Source organism: Lissotriton helveticus, chromosome 3_1 (genome assembly GCF_964261635.1).
Source record: "Lissotriton helveticus chromosome 3_1, aLisHel1.1, whole genome shotgun sequence".
NCBI classification, from domain to species: Eukaryota; Metazoa; Chordata; class Amphibia; order Caudata; family Salamandridae; genus Lissotriton; species Lissotriton helveticus.
This window is the reverse complement of record NC_136061.1, coordinates 1,717,601,693-1,717,615,367: the sequence shown is the minus strand read 5'-3', so window position 1 is coordinate 1,717,615,367 and position 13,675 is coordinate 1,717,601,693. Positions and strand designations below refer to the sequence as shown.

General features: G+C 42.2%; 1 long non-coding RNA gene across 3 annotated transcripts in view; it reads left to right on the top strand.

Annotated features, from left to right (window-relative positions):
• LOC144825107 (uncharacterized) overlaps positions 1 to 13,675 on the top strand; it is a 572,034-nt gene that overhangs the window by 261,959 nt on the left and 296,400 nt on the right. Inside the window, exon 1 of one of the 3 annotated variants that reach the window (XR_013609273.1) lies at positions 10,061 to 10,130. The exons of the other annotated variants lie outside the window; for them this stretch is intronic. This is a non-coding gene — a long non-coding RNA (uncharacterized LOC144825107). Of the gene's footprint in view, positions 1 to 10,060; positions 10,131 to 13,675 lie in introns of those variants that run through there. 3 annotated transcript variants of the gene reach the window in all.

The following is a 13,675-nucleotide window of genomic DNA, read 5'->3' as shown; positions in this document are numbered from 1 at the left end:
TGTCTTGCGCTAAAAGTCTCCACACCATAAGGGACAAGCGTGCCCGAGTAACCAACCAGTGAGGGAAACCGTTTGGGTCTGAGAGAAGGTTTGGGAAGAAGAGAATCCACACAGGCAGAGAGTGCAAGACAGCGACATCCCTATAGGAAACCACAACTGGGCATTCCTTCAAGGGGTCATTAGGACTAGCTCTGCTGACTCCCCAACGAGAATACTCTCTGAATCATAGAAAAGGACTGGAGAAAAGCTTCCAAATTGGCTGCCAGAGAATCTAGTCTACAATTATAAAAGACTGGGAGGTGGGCATTCAGGTGGGATGCTAAGAGATCTACAGTGCATGGACCCCACATCCAATCCAGCTTGTGAAAAACTTGTGGATGAAGCCTCGAATTGCTGGAATCACATAGGAAGCAAGAGTTCCAGTCCACTATCACATTGGAATGACCCGGAATATACTCCGCTGTCACCGGGATTAAATACTTGAGACAATCATGGCAAAAATCCTTGCCGATCTCTACCAGAAGACGCGATCTTGTCCCGCCCAGATGCTTGATGTATCGTACCGCCGACATGTTTTCCACTCTTAGAAGAATGTAACAACTTACCTTGCGCTGGGATAATGTGTTAACTGCAAAGGCCCCTGCTAACAGCTCCAGGCAAGTGGTGTGGGGCCATATGTATCAAGCCCAAATGCGTTTGCAAACGCCGAAATTTGCAGAATTTCGGCATTTGCAAACGCATTTTCACTAAATGGAATGTATCACACAAATCTGCATGCAAAATAAGGAATCGCAAAATTTGTGATTCCTTATTTTGCGATTGCATTTAAGGATTCGCAAATTTTGCGATTCCTTAAATGCAATGTAAGAAGCACAAAAAAAGTGCAATTTTGCCTTAATGAATTGCAAATTACCACCAACTTCAGGTTGGTGGTAATTTGCGATTTCTCTGAAAAATGCACATTTTTCCATTTTCAAAGTGCCATGTTACACACATACATGCCCTTAGGGCATGTATGTGTGCCACATGTGCACCCATGCATATTTCAGGGGTGCAACTGGGTGTCCTTTGGACACCCCTGCACCCTTGAAATGATTCTCAATTTGCGATTCTCAAATTGCGAATTGCAAATTGAGAATACCTTCCCATTCATTCCTATGGGCCTCCTGGCCCATAGGAATGAATGGGAAATTATTCCTTAATTGCGATTCGCAATTTGCGAAGCGCAATTAAGGAATTTTAAGAAATCGCAAAAGAAATGCGATTTTCTAAATACATACCTATTTGCAATTCTCAAATAGCGATTTCTTAAAAATCGCTATTTGAGAATTGCAAATAAGGTTGATGATACATATGGCCCATGGAGATTAAGCTTGTCATGGATCCACCTGCCCCCCGTCTCCGCCGGGCCTTCCATCCCCTTCGGCTTACATGCGATTCTGTGACCACCTCCGTAGCTGACACAAAAATAGCTTTGCTGTTCCAGGCATCCATTTGGTCCAACCACAAGGACATTTCTGTCCTGGCTTCATCTGACAACACTATCTGCTCCAAATAAGACAGCCCCTTCCAAAGTACTTTAATCTCTGAAAAGCCCAGTAATGAAGGGGTCCCGGGAATATAGCCTGGATGGAGGATGCCAAAAGACCTTCTAGGCATGTTAAGATCCTTAATGATATAGTCGTAGAGGCAAGGGCTCTCCTCAACTCTTTCTCGATAGACATCCGTTTCTTCAGCGGTAATAGAAGTTGGGACTTGACAGAATCTACTTGAAAACCGAGAAATTCTAGGGTCTGGAAAGGAACTGTGATCAATTTCTCTGAGTTGACGACAAACCCCAGATCCTGAAAGAGCTGAATAGCCCAAGAGAGGTAGGGAAGAACTGTGTCCCTGCTCTGCACCATGATAGGAATGTCCTCTAGGTATATAATCAATCACACTGCCTGCTCCCAGAGATATTAAACTACTGCTCAAAGGAACTTGGTGAAACGCCAGGGAGCTGATGAATGGCCAAATGGCCTAGCGGTAAACTCATACCAGTGATGGTGCATGCAGAATTGGAGGAACCAATAATTGGGTGCAGAGATGGGTACTGCCATGTAAACGTCCTTGGGGTCCAGACAGACCATCCAATCTCCATCCTGTAAGAGATCCCATAGTAAGTGTATGCCTTCCATCTTGAAGTGGCAATACACTATCCAAGAATTGAAATGTTTGAGATTGAGGACCAAACAAAAGCCCGGTCCTTTTTTCACACAAAGCATTTTGTGCTGACAAACCCTTGTAGATGGGGTAAAAACCTTACTAGTTCCTCTTTTAAGAGTAGGAAACAAATCTCTTTGTCTATGAAACCGTTCTCTGCTTGGGAAAAAATGAGAGGAGGAATATGCTTCTCTTTCTGAAGGGAGGAGTAAAACTCAAGTCTTAACTCATGAACCGTATGCAACACCCAGGGTTCTGGAGTGATAGCCCTCCGATTGTGCAGGAACAACTGTACCCTTCCCCCCCACCAGCCTCTGAGGATGTGATAACTCTTACTTGAATAAGAGAATCCTGTGCAGTGCTTCCGACACCATGTACCCCCCTCGATGGGCAAGGGAACAGCCTCCTCTGTTGTGGTAGAAGTCGGAGGAGCCAGAAAAGACACCTCTGCCCCTCGGTGCATAGCACAGGAAGCCTGGTTGGATCCATGGCCTGATACTCTACCTTGAAAGCGCCCATCCCTGGCAAAAAGGCCACTGTTATAGACTTTTTTCATGGATGTTTGGGGTTTATCCAATGTGGAGAAAGTGGCGACATACTTACCAAGATCTTTGACAAATTTGTCCCCGGATAGTAAACCATTAGCATTAGTGCCTGCCTCTGCATGACGAAAGACTTGAGGTGTTTAGTGGGCAACACACAATTAGAGTTGCCGAGAAGCCACAACACCCACTGAGGCCATTCAAGGACCTCCCCCATTCAAGGACCATCCATCTGGGAATTTGCCTCCTTCACCTGGACGGTCAAATCTAAGAACTTAGTAATTGGACTGGAAAGATCCAACAGTTTTTCTTGGCATCCATGCCATGCCATATCCAGGCCTTTTTGCAAATTGTGGGAGAAAAGTCCCAATATTGAGGTCCAGTTCTGGCGCATCAGCGACTTTGCCAAGCAGAGAGGATCAATGACATTTTGATCTCAAGGTGTTATGCACCTCACACTCAGACCCTGTGCACAGTCTGTCCTGGACGTAATACGCCACTTCCATACAAGGTACCCATCGGTGGAACATGGCTGAACTATATTCTCTGGGTCAAACTGACAGTTACCAACGATGTGGAATGATGTGATTTACACTTACATTTTGCCGCTGCTTGCTTAACCCCCTTGGGAGCTTCAGAATCAATTTAGGGAGAAGATGACTCTGAAGCCAAGTTCACCACTGGGGTTGTCCATGAGATCCCCAAAGGGCACTGAGGTGGCGTGCTCCCATATTTATTGTCCCGGTGGACCGAAGCGACAATTTTGCAAGAGGACTTCCACTGAGGAAGAAGTCCCTGCAGGGGATCTCCAGGCAAAGCCCATTTCATTGTGCGCAATGTTACTAGGCAAGGAGTCGGCAGTGGTCCCCAACAACTCCCCACCCATAATGGGTCAGTGGTTGTGTAAATGGCCTCAGAACCCTAATCAGTGCACAGTTAATGGAATCTTGCACATGGGTATCCAGTGCTACCACCAGATTCTCTTCCATTTGATCCTCACAGGGTATTTCTGCATATTACATCGGACGAACATAATTCCCAGATCGGCCTCACGATCATGCACGGAGACAGAAATCAAAAGAGGACTCATTCCCTCTCCAAGCAGCAAGACTGCTTCAATCCCAGCTCCATTCTGGTTTGTGCACTGGGCAAATGCCAAGTCTTCTTTGAGCGGAATGCTCGATCGCCAAATACCGATAGCATAAATGATAAAATGCAACAATACACACAAAGCAAGCGCTCATTAATAATAATAAAGTGCACTTTATTAGGCACTTTATATAAAGCTGCAGCAGCAAAGAAAGAGGAAGGACTTTCGTGTTACAGACATACATAGGGAGATGCAATCCCTGTGATTGGATGAGACATTGTGCTGTCACTGTTTGGGATAAGTAGTTTAAGCGTTTCGAGTGTTTAATTGGCGGCTGTGTTTTTACTCAGTAATGAGAGAGAAACATAATCCCAAGCCTCCAATCCCAACATAGAATCTTCCATCCATTAATATGCCTGCAGTCCCTTTTCGATTTCAAGTATTATGGTAATTCATTTATAGTCCTCGCTCTAATGTCATGGATACCCCTGTTAAGCTTCAATTATTCTGTGAGGTTGTTTTTCAATATATTGTCATAAAGTGGAATCATCTACCTCAACAACTTTCCACTATCTGCTTAAGCAGTGAAAAGTTGCACTTTTCAATTGTGAGTTTTATCACTCATCCTGGCAGATTTGCTGACAGAAACAGGATTCTAAGATAGCTATTCCACATTTTGAAGTTAAGACAACGTAAGCAGAAGCATGGGACTGGATCAAGGGATGTGGGGTCCTAATGATTATCATCCAAAACCTTCCAAATGACCGTGTAGTTTCTGTGTAAAATGTAAATGTCCTAAAAATGATCCTATCAAAGACACTTTGTGTAAAACAAAAACGTGAAATGTGCTAATTAGTGCTGTGGCATGAGGTGGGGCATAAGGCCACGCTCTTTTTTGGCGAAAGAGGAAATATTTTTAATTGGGCTTTGATCCAGAGAGAAATGTGAAAAACAAGGAAGGAAGAGAAAGACAGGAAATAGTGAGAAAGAGAGAAAGCAGAAATTGAAAGGAACCTGCAAGAGTGAAATGAGGCACGAACTGTATAGTGATGGATGAAACAGCAGACATGACTTACAGTCATCATCAACACTTTAGGATGAAGAAAACATTTGGCATTCGAGTGGTTTACCTAGCACACTTGAACAAACATTCATAGAGTCATGGGTGCTCAGTCAGTATACTTCAGTATGACCACCGAACACAATTGGCATGGAGTGTTGGTGCTTTCAGCTTTTCTCAGAAGCCAGCGGCCGATGCAATTTAAAGTTAGTGCATGGAATACCAAGGCTGATAGTGTTAAAACTCGTAATGCGCCTTTATTCCACTCACAGACATATACCTGCCCATTTATCTCACTCTTGCCTTCCCTGCTCTCCCCTTTGTGATGTTACTCTCGTCATTCTTTTCCTCCATCTTTCCCCTTTGTTTGTTTTACCCTCTGTTGCCCTCTGGAAATGACTGATGCGGAAAAATAACTTCTGGTCCCCAAAAATGCGCGCTTGTGCCCCACACTGGCAACCACCGGCTCAAATAAAGCACTGACTGGTAGAAGGATAAGCTGACTTCGGGTAATAGACAACTATCATGGGGCAATAAACAATTGAGGAAAAGGAGCTTGCAAAAAGCTAGTGTTCTACAGCATACTGCCACTACATAGTACTTTATGGTATCTTATAATGTTCAGGATAACACACACAGCAGTAGTTAGGCAAGCTATCTTATGATGACACACTTTGTAGTTTATGGTCACAGATGTGCTAATCATTCACATTCATGATAAATTGTGGGAATAATATACAATATAGGAATGATTTCACAAATCGATAGTTGCCCAGCACTTGGATTCTACTTCCTAGTAGACTTAATACATTCAGCTTAGCTGATTATTCATGCCATGAGCTACGATCGTTGTCAACAGATTTATGTGATGGCTTACAGGGTATTTGTATTTATTGAGCGCATTATTCATCCCAAGGGACATTACGGCGCTAGGAAAGCGTTATTCTAATATGAAAATTGTGATTTTCCTCACAGGTTAGGGTTTAGGACCACAGTCAAAATGGTAGTAAATAACTTTGGCTATGTTTTGGGGAACAGCCATGTTTGCAGTGTTTTCCTAAAGGACAGATATTCATCCGTAAGGGTAGCTCATTCCAGTGGACGGTTGCCAGATTAGAAGAGGATGGCCCTCCAGCTCTAACCTTATTGATCTGCTTAGTCTTGGCCATGGCCTGATGGCGAGATCTCAGATTTTGTGTGGGCATATCTGAGATCTCGCCATCAGATGGTACATTCTTGTTGGAGCTTGTAATACCAAAGCAGTCCATAAAGATTTACACAAATTCTGCCTTGTTTTGAAATACAATTTTTGAACATCAACTGTTTTGTAATACATGGAACATAAATAACTTGAACAGCTTGTTGTCTTCTTTGGTTACAGAGTTGAAATGCTAACACTCTAAAAAAGGGCTTGAGCTGAAATTCACTGTGGATTTGGGTGTTAAGAACCACGGTGACTGTGGACATTAAATTAATTTACAAAGATGTACTTATTCATAATAAAGAAACATGAATAAATTATGAAGAGGTGCGAAGCATTTTTTGCTACACGATGATTCAATAATAGACAGTGTTGGAAATTGGGTTACTGGTTGACCGTGATGGAGTATGGTCCGGCTACACGGACACATTAAGACCTACTGGACAAAGTCATTTAAATCCAGGGTGTGCGTTCTGCGCAAGGTTGTTTTGCAAGGGTTACTATTGTCTGTTGTCAGTTCCAATGAAGCTACGAAGCGGCATTTTACAGGATTTGCGTTGCTCCGCGTTGATTCAGATGAGGCTAGCTGATGTAGGGCAAGGCTGTGTGGGGCTTCAGGTCACTTCGTGTTGGTTCCGATGGGACAGCTAACCCTGCTAATGTAAACATGGCTTTTGAGGTCTTTTCACTGTAAGGGCATATTTAAAATGTAACTTTTACATGTCCTGGTTTTAAATACAATGTGCACTGCCTTATAGTTATTAAAGCCTAGTTAGTTAGGGGTGATATTTATATTTAAAAGGAGGGGGTAGGCCTGTCAAATTAGGTTATTTTGACATGTTTGATTTTGTAGTTTTAAAAGTGCCTAAGCAAGCTACACTGGTAGGCCAACAGTAATGTTTGCACTGCTACTGTAGTGGATGGAACAATATGTGCTCCAGTCCACTTGTGACATTTACCTTACAGGCCCTGGTGCACGTTGTACCATATACTCATGACTTATAGGTATGTTCAATATGCTAATTAAGAGTACACCAATGTAACATGTTTTAGAGGTCAAAGAACATTCAGGGCTGCCTGCTTAGCAAAGTCCCCATGCTAAAAAAACAACAAAAAAAACTGTTGGCCCGGTACCTTTTTGCAGGCTCACACAGATATTTCCCTTCCCCTGCCTTCTTTTGCTGAACCTGTTGTTGCGGGTTTTAGGACTCTGTGCAGGCTTTCCTTTCTAACCAGTAGGAATATCTCTCCTTAACACATTGTAATGTTTTCCCATTAAATGTGTATGGTCCATAAGTCATTGCACGCTTCATCCCCTTGAGGCTGAAGACCATGTTCAAATGGCATTCCCCCAGCCGTTTACTTTGCTTTTAATTTCAGAGGCAACTACTGGTACCAAGAATCAAGAAGAGAAAGTGGGGGTATAAGGCATTCTCAGTGGCAGCAAGTAAGCTCTGGAATTCCCTACCCCTGGTGTTTAGATCTATCCCTCTTCTGCTCCCGTTCAGAAAAGCCCTAAAGACCTGGCTGTTTACAGCTAAACGTCTCTGTTTCTGGACTCCGGTGTATTTACGGCCTTTCTCTAGTGCCTTGATGCCTTTGGGTGACTGCTGTGCTATATAAATATCAAAATCAAATCAATCAATCAAATCATTGAATTTATTTCCACGTCCCAAGTTTGTGGTAATATATGTACCTGGGTCTGTACATTTAATGCTGCTAGTCAGCTGCAGCACTCCTTGTGCCACTCAATAAAGTCGCCTTTTTCAAACATGTCTCAGGCCTGCCACTGCAGCCTGTACTGAAATGTTGAAGTGCCCTTTTGACCTAGCAAAATAAACCTTTGCCTGGCTCAAACTTTCCTTTTTAATACTTATAGTCACCCTTAAGGTAGGTCCAAGAGGGTCAAAGGCAGGGTAAATTGTATTTAGAAAGTAGAACATGTGTGTTTAACCACATCGGTGCTCGATGAGGTCCGCTCCTGCGCTGAGTTTTTTAAAAACCCATTATTCATGACGAGCTGGGCTCGTCATGAGCGTGCTGGGAGGCTACTGCATGACGAGCCCAGCTCGTCATGAGCGTCGAAGGGGTTAAGGTTTACATGTCCTGACAATTAAAATCCTCTAAAGTTGTTTTTCTCTGCTGCAATGCTCTCTGCTGCAATGCTTATCTCGTCCATAGACTAACACTGGGATGACTTTCTATAAGTGCTATCTTCAGATTGGGGACATTTTCATGATGTTTACACTCAAATGAATTGGAATTTGCAATTCTCTTTTTAAGTTAGAATTTGAAAATACCACTGATAGAAAGTTGGCATTTTCCTGACAAAATCAAATTTGCCTTTCTGACAGTGTCTTGGGTCACTTCACTGTGAATGGCCATGCTGTTGGGGTTTGTGTATTTCTTCCAGACATGAGAACAAAGTGGGACTTGGTATGAGTAGAGTGAGTCTTCCTGACAGAATAGCTGGTGGGGATCTGTCTCCTGCTCTGAATAGATTTCAAAGTGCTCTGCCTGGAGCACAAACAAAGGAACCTGACAACAAGTGTGCCCTGCCTTTTTCCCCCTAGACAGTTTGTAATCAAACCCAGGGTAAGGGGAAGAACTGACCAGACTAATTTTGAGGGTAGGCCAGGATATTGCGTAACATGAACTGGCACTAGGTATTAAAATAAGACATTCAGATCATTTTATCTGAATATTCCTGGACCTATGACAGAGTCAGAAGAAGGGATGCCCTTCTGTCTGAGGAAGAGTACTGCCTTTCTGACTCAGCAAGAAAGTTTGAACCTGCTTGTCTTGAACTCAGGCTACCCAAAGTGAATACAATGTGACTCTGCTGACCTTGGGTGTGAGCTACATGGATACAACAAGCTTCCAGAGGACTCAATGCACCTGCCGAGCTGACCGGCGTCAACTGGGCCTGCCTGGACCAGTTTGAGCCTTTCTGCTGGCATCTGCTGGAGTCAGTCCTGATCCTCAGGAGGTGCCTACCATGTCCTGGGCCATTTTCTGGCATCAGAGAGCTTTCCTTTCTGTCTAATTGAAAGCTTCATCTGAGGGAAGCGTTGTAGAGTATCACTGATCTGTGCAGCTTTCACTCGAAGACTTCACCACATCTGACACCAAGTGATTCAGAGCCCTGTAGAGCCCTGCTGCACAGCTTAAAGCTCATCAGCTTGCACTCTTGAGCCTTGCGGAGCCACGATGTACCATCCCATCTGAAAGCTGCACCAGATCCAGCACAAAGTGACGCTAAGCCTCACAGAACCGCCCCACTCCTAACTGAGTGCTTTATCGGATCTGACTTTGAGTGATCCAAATGCCCTCAATGCCACAAAGTTGCAGTTTCATTGGATCTTAGGCCAAGCAATACAAAGCCTGGCAAAGCAATTCTGCAGAGAACGCACATTAAGGGCATAAGGTACAACTCCAAGCGTGTCGAACTTATCCTGTGGGCAGCCAGGGGTCCATCACTGTTGGCCTGAGCTTTTACTTTTGGTCTGATCCAGTGTAAACAGATACCCAAAATTGGCAATTGATGCTTCTTATCTCCAGTTATCTCCAGTTCTGCTGATTAGATGTTTGCTATTTTGGTGTCATTTTGTTCATGAAAATGTACTCCATTTTTGTAATTGTAAATTGTATAGGAATTTTTCTTTTGTTGTGTTGTTTCTTATTGCTATTTGTGCGCTCCAAAAATACTTTACACATTGCATTTAAGTTATGACTGACTGCTTTTGTTCCAAGCTACTAAAGAGGTAAGCACCGGTTAATTTAGAGATTTTTGTGGCCCTGGCAAGCATTGAGTTTATTATTTGAGTGAGTCTTCTACCCCTCTCAACTAATAACTCGATTTTTTACAAGTAGCAAACCTATTCACGTAAAAATGTGGTGACAATACATCTTTTCCTAAACAGTATTCAATAACATTGACCCAATTAATCTTGATTACTTTCACAGAGGGGGAAGTAAGCAAAGCCATCTCCCAGTCTAAACGAGGGAAGGCGGCGGGTCCGGAAGGGCTGCCAGGTGAGCTCTATCATTTACTTTAGGAAGACATTGTTTCTATCTTGGTGACAGTCTTCAATAATATACTTATTAAAGGTGATAACCCTCCCAGCTCATGGAGTGAGGCCACAGTAGTGCTGATTCCTAAGCCCGGTAAGGATCCAACTGATTGCGGGTCCTATCGCCCTATCTCACTCCTCAATAGCGACTATAAAATCTTCGCTTCCATCCTGTCAAATAGGTTGGGGGGTGTGGTTAGCACTATTATTCACCCGGATCAAAAAGGCTTTATCAAAGGCCATCAATTATCGGACTTAACGTACGACCTGGTCGGCTCTATTGACATGGCATCCACCTTCTCACTCCCGCTCGCTGTTCTAACCCTCGATGCAACCAAAGCCTTCGACAGGGTTAATTGGGCTTACCTGTCTGAGGTCATGGAGAAATTTAACTTGGGGAATAGATTCTGCCGAGCTGTTAAACTCTTGTATAAGGCCCGACTGCCAGATTATTGGTGAACAGCTCTCTGACCGATATATTTACCATCACAAGAGGTATTAGGCAGGGCTGCCGGCTTTCCCCTCTTCTTTTTAATCTTTACATCGATCCTTTGGCCCAGGTCCTCAGGGAAGAGCTTAACATCGTTCCCTTTAGATTTGGAGGTTGGGAAAAGCGGGTGGCATTATATGCTGATGATATCCTCATTATGACAGCTGACCCTGACTTAGCCTTTCCAACAGTGATTAACCGGGCGGTGGAATTTGGTAAGATCTCAGGCTACAAAATAAACCCCAACAAGACTGAAATCATGGCTTGGAATATCCCTAATTCACAACTTAATGTAGGATCTTCTTTGAGATATTTGGGGATAAGAATCGCGCAAGAGGTAGGCAAGATTCCTGAACATAACTTAGATCGGGTGTTTAGGGAGTGCCAAAAGCAGATGAAATCTTGGACTCTCCTCCCTTTGTCCATTCTGGGGATGATTAATATAGTAAAAATGTCCATCCTGCCTAAGTTTACATTTCTCTTTAATAGTATCCCTTTGGCTTTCGACATCAAGCAAATAGAGAAATGCCAACAGGAATTAAATTCTTTCATCTGGAAATTTAAAACAACAAGACTTGCGTGGAAGAAGCTCAGGTGGAGGAGGGAAAAGGGAGGTTTGGCTTTGCCGGACCTACAATATTATGAATGGGCCTTTCAGCTCTCGCATTCGCGAATGCTTCTAGAGGTAGCTACTAATATATCAGGCGGAGAATTGTTTCGGGCCATGTTGAAGGGAGAAGGCCAACTGGAAGAAGGTTTTTTGTTTAAATTTGGAGATCACATTTTTTTCTTCAAAATTAAGTTAAAAATTCTTTACTCATTAGCAAATGCTGGGCATCTATAAGAAAGAAAGTTGGGCTTAGCTATTTTTCAAACTTTGCGCCAATATGGGACTCCCCTGGTACACCCCTCTGTTTTCAGGATAACTTGATTATCCCGGCGAGGGATTCGGGTATCTATAACTGGGGAGACGTGCTGCGTGGGCAATATATTTTGCCCTGGGAAGATCTACGGGGATTAGCGGGCCCAGGTCTTTCCAGATTCAAATATATTCAGATGAAGAGTTGGGCACAGGCACAACTTAGGAAAGATAATCTTTTGGGTAAAGATAGTAACATTGATGAACTCCTTGTGCTTAGGCCTGGAGGTGCGAAGGAGGTTGCACTTTGGTACTGGGCAATTGAGGAGGAGGCTGATGGTGACTTTAAACTCGCTGGCGAATTATGGGGAGATCAGATAAGCTTACAGTGTAAGGAGGTTTGGGTGGAATCATTTAGTCTCCTGCATAAAATAGAAAAACCTGCCTGGCTGAAACGTAACCATCTTTTTACTGCACATAGGGCGTATTTTTCCCCCCTAAAACGATCAAAATTTTAGCCTGGGAAAGTTTGCAACAAATGTGGCCTTCCCGAAGCATCGGATGTCCATATGTTCAAGGATTGTCCGCTAATCAGCTCCTTTTGGGTTGAGGTGAAGAAAACTCTGGACTCTATCTTGAAGACTTCGCTGATCTTCACATTTCCCTTAATCATCTTTGGTCTCGATGACAATGTTATAGGCCAAGCCAGATCTCTTCTTTTCTACGCAATTCTTGTGGCCAGAAGAGAAATATGTAAATTCTGGGTAGATCGTGCTGCCCCATCCCATTCAGGCTGGCTGACTTCGCTATACGCAGCGTCTAGAACGGATCTGGCTAGATCCTGTAGCAGGAAAAAGTGTGCTTTTTGGGATCTCCTGATATGTTGAAAGTAGGATTTCCGTTTTTTTTTTCCCCCCTGGGTCCTATGATTATGCCTTTCTTTAGCTCCATGGGCCAGTTCCGTAGGTCTCCTCGCTTAAACAGTATGGTCCGCAGGTTGCAAAACACCTTGGTGGAGTAAAATCTCCTACCCTCTCTCTGTGGATGTTCCTCCCGCTGCTTATTTCATCGTATCTTGGTCCAGTCTTAACATCCATATAAAATATCCCTGAAATTGTTCGGGATAGATACGCATGGTGGTTGGCGCTTCCCAAAGAGAGCTAAGGCAAATGAGGACAAAAAAAAGAGTAGCAAACCTATTCACGTAAAAATGTGGTGACAATACATCTTTTCTTAAACAGTATTCAATAACATTGACCCAATTAATCTTGATTTTACTATTTTGACAATCACCTAAATAATTTCTACCATATCAATTTTTGTCCACTCAAATTTCTATAGAAACGTGAAACAGAAAGAAAGTATATTTCAGGAAAAATAATTCGTGCAAAACATCAAAATAAACATAGGCAGTTTCAGAACCTGTTAACATCAATTTCCGGGAAAACAATCATGAATCAATGTTAAGTGAATTCTGACTAGAATCTCCTTGATGATGTTATTCATATGCAATGTGTTTTATTAATTTGTTTTCTTTGTTGTATTCATATACTTGTCACATTATATTTTTGATGTGTCTCACTATATATTTATATTGTTAACTTATGTGATGTGAAATATATTCATGTTAAAATCAAATTGTATTCCAGATTATTTATTCTTTAAACATTTTATATACAAATAATTAAATATATTTTTAAGTTTAAAATATTAATTGCATACTTAATATTGTAAGAAATATTTTTATTTGAGTTGGTAAATATATATAAATTATTATTTTAATACTAGATATAATCAAATATTACAAACATTTGCTGATAATGTACTATATATTTGTATTAGATATTTTTTGAAGTAAATATTTCTGACGTATTTCTTTTAATCTATCTATATTTTTATGTTCGGTATTGTGACATGCAACCCTTTGTTCTAAGACATAAATATACAACAGCTTTAAAAATTATATTACCCTAATCTGTTTGTTTGTTCTTCATGGACCTTCCTCTGTTGACTTACAGGACAAACGCATCTCCAAAAAGTAGGTTTTGTTTAACTACGTATATGTTTGGACATTCTTGACTTTCAAACTTTTGGAAATACAGAGCAATATCATATCTTCCAGTTATTTATGTGTAATTTAATAATCATTTAACTAACA